The sequence below is a fragment of the Centruroides sculpturatus genome, unplaced genomic scaffold, assembly GCF_000671375.1.
Source record: "Centruroides sculpturatus isolate CEXI.00-Female unplaced genomic scaffold, Cexi_2.0 scaffold572, whole genome shotgun sequence".
NCBI classification, from domain to species: domain Eukaryota; kingdom Metazoa; phylum Arthropoda; class Arachnida; order Scorpiones; family Buthidae; genus Centruroides; species Centruroides sculpturatus.
The window spans coordinates 272,848-282,213 of NW_019386150.1; the positions used below are offsets into that span (position 1 = coordinate 272,848).

At 28.5% G+C, this 9,366-nt stretch overlaps 1 protein-coding gene across 1 annotated transcript in view; it reads right to left on the reverse strand.

The window, feature by feature from the left end:
- Window positions 1–9,366, reverse strand: part of LOC111613818 (transcription factor 4-like) — a 254,159-nt gene that overhangs the window by 20,578 nt on the left and 224,215 nt on the right. The gene's annotated exons all lie outside the window — the stretch shown is intronic.

The window sequence follows — 9,366 nt, forward strand, 5'->3', positions numbered from 1 at the left end:
TTTTTTTACCAACAATGTTGTGTATACAGAAGTTTTATGATGGGATAAATGATGGAATACAGAACACAGCTAAAGAATATCTTCAGTCTGTAATACAGAAATACTATTTGCTGTGTATTGATCTGTTAACATTACTTTTTAACATGAACATTTGTATATATTTATACTTGATTTTTTAATCATATTAATTCTATTTATTTGAACAATTTTGAGTAAAGAATAGATTCACTTTCTCATGTACAAATACTGTTGGCTGTTTGTGTATTGATATTTTAAGTTTAGTTTCTAAGATGAAGAATTGTATACATTTATATATATTAACTGCATCAAACTTTTAAACATTAAGCGCACACAACTTTCATATATTAAGTGCATTAAACATGTCTCAGGAATTTGTAATGCTGCTGGAACGCCCACTAGGGGGCGTCCGGGCTACTAGTTTTATAGAAGGGATTTGATAAAGGAGCTAAGTTTTCTAACTTCTTGAATATATTTTGGTTTCCCAAAATGATAAAACAATACATATGAAGTTTAATCTTGTCTACTTTTAGAAAAAGCTTTACCTTCTATTTTCTTCTCTCATGGGAGCATTATTTTTTTAATACTGTTATGTTGTTCCTGGAAGCCAAGAATTTTGTATTCAAAAAGCTAGAAAATTTAGTTCCTTTATCACATATATCTTTTGTAAAATTGATGTCATCTTTTTATATCCCTCTGCTTCTATATCCAATGCATCAGATCAGCAAATTTTTTTATTGTTAAACAGCAGTCTTGATATTCAGCAAATATATGCTGTAAGAGATGTTTTGGAGTTAATGTCTAAATATAACTTTTGATCACCATTAACATTAATAAAAACCAAAATTTTCCAATATCAGATACATACAAATATCCTCAAACTAAAACTAATCCTCCACAGTATTTAACCGTATCTAAGGTGCTTTATTTCAATATCAGATGACAAATTCAACACCACTTTTCTTCCCCAGAGCAAAGTATGTTAAATTAGCTTTCATTATTAAAAATTTCATGATTTCAGAAAGAATCTGCTATTGTTTTATATTCATTTGTAAAGTTTATTCTTTTCTTTGTTTACTAGAAAGATGTAATACTTTTTCCTAGTAATTCTTCAATTATAATTATCTTCCAACTTTTCTAATTCTTTTAAAATTGACTATTTTCTAAATTTATTTCAAATATCAATACATATTTACATAGCAGATAAATTAAGATTGATCTTAACATCTTTAAGAATTGCTTGTTTTTCTCAAATAGAAAGTTCTCTTACACTATAAATTATTTAAAATTTTGAAAAATTTTTGAACTGTTTTTATGATAGACTAAACTGCTAAAGCATCTTCCAATTAGTTCAAAAAGTTTTTAAAATGTTTTATCATCTTTAATTAGCTTTAAGATGAAAATTTTGACAATAAACTGACAAACTGTAATACAATACATTATTAATCAAATTTCAAAATTACAGTAGTTGATAATGTTATAATTTCCATTTTCTTATTTTAAAGCTTTATATTATGAGGGAGAAACAAAAAGTTTTTGTGCTTTCTCAAAAGTATCTTCTACAAAGTATGTAAATTTAATATTAAAATAATTTATTTATAAAAACAACATTTCAGAATTCCATTTTTAACTGAAGAANAGGGTTAAAAAAATTACTAGGTTTTTTGACCTCCAAATTTTATCTAGGATTTTCCAGGGTGGTAGGCTGATGCTTTAATCACTTGTCCATCCAAGCTAAAAAACGTTCATGCTGAGAACTAAACTAGATTGTTGTCTTATTTATTTTAATTTCCATTTGAATATTTTCCTCTTCTTTCTTTAAATGTTTTAAAATTCTTTGTTAGAAATACATTTCCTAATTTGTGTTTTCAAATGAGTCCATAAATGTTTTAGTGAATTAAAATCTAATGATTGGCTGGGTATAGAAAGAATGAGACATTAGAAAACTAATATGTGATTTTTTAATAAACAATATGCTTTAGGTCATTTGCAATGCCAGAAAACAAACTTTCTATCAAAACATATTTTTCAGACTTGCATGTTAATTTATTTTTGACAATGTCTAAATATACAATCATTAAATAAAATAATTGCTGTAAACCAAGATCACTATTAAACAATAAACAATTTAGGACTGCCTCAAATATAGGAACAGAGATAAAAATCATATCAATCTATATATATATATAACCCATTCAACAGGTGTCCGTCCTTCCTTCCGTCCGTCCCGTAACCGTTTGATAACCGACACTAGAGGCGCCCCTATCGTGTGTCATATTTCAAACATTCAAATTAAATTAACAATTTTAATTATTATTTAAATTAACAATATAAATTATTATTATTCATTTGGCCAATAAATTATTATTTGGTCAATATAACAATATAAATAATTCAGTATATTTGTAATAGGAATTTATTATTGTCACGGAATGCCTGTAATGTTCACTAGGAGGCGAATAACGAAAAACCGGATAGATTTGAACCGCTACGATAAAACGATAAGGTTTGAAATAGTTAAGCTAATTTTTTAATATAATAATAGAAACCTTTCATGGCACGACTACAGTGGCTAGCCACTGTAGGCACGACCAAAGAAATACGCCACTGTGGAGGAACGTAAAGCTGCCGCTGCTTTAAACATGCCTCATAGGAATTTGTAATACTGCTAAAACGCCCACTAGGGAGCGTCCCGGGCTACTAGTATTAAAATGTGGCATGCAGCGTACAGTATGTCCGCCATGTTCCTTCCGTTTCGGATTTTTGCGAATGACGTTGTAATGCAAAGATTTTTGTTTCTGCAAACTTTTTCGATTTTCAGAGTCAAAAATCCAATTTTTATATTTATTAAGGTTTCAGTTTTTAAATAAAATCAAAATTTTAGGCTAGATTGTTTACAAATAAAACAAATTTCTTTAAATTTAAATTTCGTTTTGATACAATTTCGTAACAATTTTGAAATGCTGTATTTTTTTAAGTTGAACGATGAAATTAAATCTCTCTTCGTTGCAGAGAAACAGAGTATTTTCTGACCGAAATTCCCGAAAATCCCCAGGAATTTTTCGGGTGTGGTCCGTCCGGATATGTCGGGGCCCGTCTTTCACTACCCGGCATCTTTGTGGGCCTGGCCTAACCCATAATGGGCTTAGCGAAAAGAGGTCCTCTTTGTGTTCACACAGCGGAAAGAGTTTAAATAAAAAAAAAGTTTCCTGTGCCTTTGAAAATTCTTGAAATTTTGCAAGAAGGTTTGTGTAAAAATTCCAAAACTTTTTAACTTCCATATATTTATTATTTATATTTTATAAATTTTATCTATTAATTTAAATAAAATAATAAAATTAATTTATTACCCGCACGATTACCGACGNCATAGAACTTCATTTTATATTAATTAAAATACTTTTATAATATTTAAATTATTATTTAATAACTTTTTAGTAGAAGACAATAGTAAAATAAATCTTTATGACATTGAACAATATTTAAATGAGCAAAACAGAATTTTGATATTTCACTGGATGGTAGGATCGTTATAATCTGTCAAGCCCATCTTTTTATTTGAATGAATTGGCTGCCAAAAATATATATATATTTTTTTATTCTAAAGCTTTGTTTTTGTTTCATCAGATATTAATAAAATATATTTAAAAAATTTAAATAGAAAATTTTGAGCTTACAGGTTCAGTTTCAAATATGTAATATTGCTTTTTTATTGAGTTATCATATAGGAACTTAGCAGACAATATGGCTGAATTTAGAATTTATTAATATTAGTTTAAAAAAAAAAACGCATTTCAGGTGTCATACTTCTCATCAGTTCTTAGATAAAGACAGCGAGCACACACTATTGTTTTAATTATTGTATTTTCTCCTTCTCCTCCTACTTCAATGACAAGACCAGTAATGATGTAGATGAGAAGAATAAAACACTTTTTTTTAAATTTATTATTATAATCATATATGTTAAAAAAATCCAATTGTTATTGAAATAATACAAAAAAACTCTTTGAAGAATACAGATATTAAAAGTGATAAGAACTGATGAGGGCTATGAAATATGAAACACTCATCTGTTCTTATCACTAATTCTCTAATTCACTAATGCATGACAAGAACTGTGAGGGTTATTACACCCTCACAGTTCTTGTCATGCATTTTCTTGTAACTAATATCAATAAAGTCTAAATTCAGCCATATTGCCTCCTAAGTTCCTGTATGATAAGTCTGTAAAAAAGCATTATTATATATTTGAAAATGAAACTGTAAAAGAAATGGAACAAGAAGCTAGAATAACAATTTTGAGCTTAGTTCATATAAAAAGCAAATTGCTAGCAAAAAGTGGAAAGACTATTGGTAGCAACATCCTTTCTGTAGAATTTGTTTTGTGAATCAAGATTACACTTTAACATGTTGAACTCTTCCATGAAAGGAAAACATTAGTTACTAATTAAAATGATGAATTTCTGAAGAAAGGGAAAGATTTAAACATGACAGCCACAAACAATATAGTTTAATTAATTTAAAATTTTTTAAAATAAATAAAATGAGAAAGCAAACATAAAACAATTTGCTNCGTTTTCGGCTGTCTTTCAGAGGCCCTCGTCAGGAAAAATTGTTCTTTAATCATTAAACCTTTTTATTGTTCGTTTGCTGGAATTATCACTTAGATGTGAAGTGGTTGTTTTGGTATATATTTCCAGTTTGTGTGTCAGTTTTTATCTTCAACTATTTTTGACTATTCTGAATATGTTCTATAAATGCTTCTGCTGACTGCTGTATTTGCAGTATTCTGTATTCTACTTTAATTTGGGCACTTACCATTAGAGCCGTGCATTTTGAAGATGCAGGACTAATAGTTAGCAATCTTCATTATATTTTGTATATGTATAATGTTTTCTTGGTTATTAGTTAGTAATGTAATGATTTCTTGGAATTAGTTAAAAGAATATCAAATTTATACACTCAATTGCAAAAAACGGGGGACTGTCAGCATGGCATTAGTATCTATGTAAAATATTCAATGCATAGAAACCTGATTTCTCAGTATATGAATATCTTTGTGCTCTATCTTAAATTTTCCATAACTGCTAAAGGAAGACAAACACATACTTCACTGTTAGTTCTCGTTTGTTCATTTTCATTACATTCAGCCTATGCTATAATTGATATTACATTTTGCACCTTCAAACTGATAAATTTCTGGTAATTAATCTATCTAAATAATTTCAAAAACTGTAATGGTTGACATATAATAGCATGATAATTGGCAATGAAATAAGCTATAAACTCATTGCTCTTCACATTACTATAATGTAGATTTTGACAACTAAAACTAATTACATATACTTATAACAATATCGTAGTTTGACTGAGCAATGTTTTGTTCTGTTCACAAAATAACAAAATTTATTTCATTAACGGAAATACTGGAAAGTAAAGTTAAAGAGGTCATCATTATAATTTTGGTTATCTCCATCATTTTTTTTAAATTCTACAGCATAGAACTTCATTTTATATTAATTAAAATACTTTTATAATATTTAAATTATTATTTAATAACATTTTAGTAGAAGACAATAGTAAAATAAATCTTTATGACATTGAACAATATTTAAATGAGCAAAACAGAATTTTGATATTTCACTGGATGGTAGGATCGTTATAATCTGTCAAGCCCATCTTTTTATTTGAATGAATTGGCTGCCAAAAATATATATATATATTTTTTATTCTAAAGCTTTGTTTTTGTTTCATCAGATATTAATAAAATATATTTAAAAAATTTAAATAGAAAATTTTGAGCTTACAGGTTCAGTTTCAAATATGTAATATTGCTTTTTTATTGAGTTATCATATAGGAACTTAGCAGACAATATGGCTGAATTTAGAATTTATTAATATTAGTTTAAAAAAAAAAATGCATTTCAGGTGTCATACTTCTCATCAGTTCTTAGATAAAGACAGCGAGCACACACTATTGTTTTAATTATTGTATTTTCTCCTTCTCCTCCTACTTCAATGACAAGACCAGTAATGATGTAGATGAGAAGAATAAAACACTTTTTTTTAAATTTATTATTATAATCATATATGTTAAAAAAAATCCAATTGTTATTGAAATAATACAAAAAAACTCTTTGAAGAATACAGATATTAAAAGTGATAAGAACTGATGAGGGCTATGAAATATGAAACACTCATCTGTTCTTATCACTAATTCTCTAATTCACTAATGCATGACAAGAACTGTGAGGGTTATTACACCCTCACAGTTCTTGTCATGCATTTTCTTGTAACTAATATCAATAAAGTCTAAATTCAGCCATATTGCCTCCTAAGTTCCTGTATGATAAGTCTGTAAAAAAGCATTATTATATATTTGATAATGAAACTGTAAAAGAAATGGAACAAGAAGCTAGAATAACAATTTTGAGCTTAGTTCATATAAAAAGCAAATTGCTAGCAAAAAGTGGAAAGACTATTGGTAGCAACATCCTTTCTGTAGAATTTGTTTTGTGAATCAAGATTACACTTTAACATGTTGAACTCTTCCATGAAAGGAAAACATTAGTTACTAATTAAAATGATGAATTTCTGAAGAAAGGGAAAGATTTAAACATGACAGCCACAAACAATATAGTTTAATTAATTTAAAATTTTTTAAAATAAATAAAATGAGAAAGCAAACATAAAACAATTTGCTGTTATCAGTTGCCAACTTGTTTTAACATTTATTGCTATTTACATATGACAGCTCATTTCATTATTAGAGAGGTTGCGGCCGACGTTTTCAACGCCAAAACGCATATGTCAGACGTTCAGCGTCGCCTTCCTGTAAGCCTAAATGCTTGACAATTGCATTTGGAATGTCAGTGGAATCATGCTCGATGTTCCAAAAGCCATTGTCAAACTTCTAGGCTTACAGGAAGTCAAAGCTGAACGTCCGATGTTCCCGTTTTGGTGTTGAAAATGTCGGCCACAACCTCTCTATTATCTTGTAAAATGGTAGTGAGAACCAATTTTTTTAGGCAAAAATAAATACTTTTAGCAATTTGCTTTCATTTTTGCTAGTGAATGCCTATGATCTAAGTTCCATACAGCAAGGAAGAGCAAAGTATAGTGGTACCTCATACTTCAAACAACTGTAACTTCAAATTTAAAATTGGACAAAAATTCACCTCGAAGTTTGAATAGTGCTTTGGAGTTTGAATGTGCACACAGTGAAAAAAATGCGCTTGAAGCATAAATGCAATTTGTTATATGTCAAAATTGTCTATGGCTCTCAAGTTATGCTTGTATGTTTTCAGTGCTTTTTTTTTTTTTTTTTCTTTATTTTTGGTATGCTTGGTTATATGTATTTGTATTGTATGTTATTTGTCGTTTTTTAACAATTTCTACCTGCAATTTTTCTTTGTTGACAGCTTTTGGGCACCCCTACTTTTTGTGTTTTTTAGTTCAAAATTTCCTGGATAGAACTTTTTAAACCAAATTTAATATGTTGGAAGTTTAAGAGTACCTTTCCCATACACATTACAATTTCTTTTTTTTACTGTTTGTACAGCATTATATCCTTTTCGAAACTCATAAAGTATATGCCCAATATGCTTTTTATCTAAAGACGTTACAACTTTGTTTTATTCAAAAAAAATGTGAAGTAAAGAGTTTAAAGTAAGCTTCTAAACAAAGAATAAAATCTCACACTATCTATATTTTAAATGTCACAACTTTTGTAATTAAATCATACAGCTACATTAAGATGTAGAAGTCCACAGTCACTAATAAATGTAATTTGCAGGTAAAATTGTTTCATTTTATTATATAATATTTGTATTTTATTTATGGTTTTCATGTTTTCATTTATAATTAAGGCATTTAAATGTGTTATTTTTACTCTTAAATTATGTGTATTTGCTGTTTTAAGTTTATTGAAATATGTATTGTTCAGGGTCTGAAATGGATTAATTCACTTTCCATTATTTCTAATGGGAAAAACTGATTTGGACTTTGAATGATCTTCTAGAAATGAATTAAATTAAAAGTAGGAGGCACCAATGTAATTGATTCTCAAATTTGTGTCATTAAGTAACATTAACAAGACTATGTCTTGTTTATAAAATCATACTGCCGTTTTATGTTACCAGATATATGAAGGAGTACATGTCAAGATTTGATTTTTCGCACAGAGTATCAGGTGCTCAAATCATCTGCACATAAAAAATCCAGACTGGTAGGTAGTCAGGGGACCGAGAACTGAGTCAAAATAAAATACAAAATGGTGACCCTCTTCTACAAGTAGGCAAAACAGGCACCTCACCCCACTGAAGTCAGGTGAGGGAGAGTACCACCCACAGTCATTCTAAGAAGTAAAGTCTGACGTTAGGACTGAACACATAGATTCTTCTATGTTAAATAAAATTTATAATCTAGTTTTGTAAATTTGGGAGTGCTTCAAATATGACAGGGTGTTGTTACAAGTGGTTTTTTTAACATTATCTAGTATAGTAAAATTGTGGGACTGATAAAAATTTGATGTTATATTAGGGTTGTAGTTACATTCGATGATGTTATAATCAGGTTAAACTGTATATTGTTTGTGCAAAATAAAAAAATAATTTTGGACGATACAATATCCACGATTATTTTTTTTCATAAACAGGAAATTTTCGTTGCACATCAATAAAAATTCAACCCGGGCCAACACGCAGTGGAGAGAAATTTTGAAATTGGATAGGTTAATTTCATCAAAAATGCATCATGGACAACTTCGTGGTCATGGCCAGCGAAGTTTGAACGAATGTGCCCAAAAGCAATGATACGAAAGAAGATTGGAGAAAGAGAACGAGACCCGCCATGAGCATCACAGTGATTCTGCTTAGTAGTGAGTCTACGAGACATAGTCTTATTCCAAATACGGTTTTGCTGTTTTACTTGTTTATTCTTAAAATACAACATTTTAACAAGAAATTAGAAATAAATCAGCATAGGATAATTATGATAAACACAATATGCTATGGATTTTGTTACTTTTCTAGTGATTCACTTTATATTATAATATCAATGAAAGGCTTATACCATGGATGAATAAAATTATAATTATATTTATAATTTTTATGCCATTTATATAAAATTACTTGGTCATGAGTAATTTTTATTGAACTTATTTTGGAGTATTTCATATTGAATACTTTAATAATAATAGAAAATTAAATAAAGTGACAATGCTAACCAAATTCTTCTGAGAGGCCACTAGCATGAATCATAGGTTTGTCATCCATGATATATATATATATATTTATATATATCAATTTCTGATTCATAAATTTATATAATAATTTATATTTTAACCCG